Source organism: Octopus bimaculoides, chromosome 4 (assembly GCF_001194135.2).
Source record: "Octopus bimaculoides isolate UCB-OBI-ISO-001 chromosome 4, ASM119413v2, whole genome shotgun sequence".
NCBI lineage: Eukaryota > Metazoa > Mollusca > Cephalopoda > Octopoda > Octopodidae > Octopus > Octopus bimaculoides.
Genome location: NC_068984.1, coordinates 80,692,860 through 80,693,455, shown reverse-complemented (window position 1 = coordinate 80,693,455; position 596 = coordinate 80,692,860).

Genomic DNA, 596 nt, shown 5'->3' with positions numbered 1-596 from the left:
ATATATATATATATATATATATATATATATATATATATGCTGTGTACACGCGAGCGCGCGTGAATATATGTTAGCATGTATGTATGTGCATGTAGAGTGATGCACTGCATCCCTTTCCTTTGTAAACTACTCCATGTGCTCTTTTTCTCCTTCCAAACTGCTATAGTGTGATAGAAAGATACAACTCAAGGAACAAATGTGTCATGTGACCTTTTCTATAATAGCTGATTAGTGCAATTTTCTGTTATATTAGGTTTGGGTATAAAAATAGTGTCAAAAGACTAGATATGAGGTAATTTCTTTAACTGTTATGTCCACTGCTCCTTCCAAACCAATGAAGGGGCTTCTTTTCGTGGTCAATTGTACTACAACAAATAGAAGCCAAATCATCATCAAATCATACCATACTTGGTGGTGAGCTGTTGGGTAGCATATTGGTTTAAAATTTTGCCACAAGGCCAGCAAGTTCGGGGGAGAGAGTTAGTCGATTACATCAATCTTAGTGAAGAGGGTGCCTCTTAAGACTGCTGACCGTGTCCCAAAATTTGAAGCAACAAAAATCACAAAAAACAACAATAACTCTTTCTACTATAAAC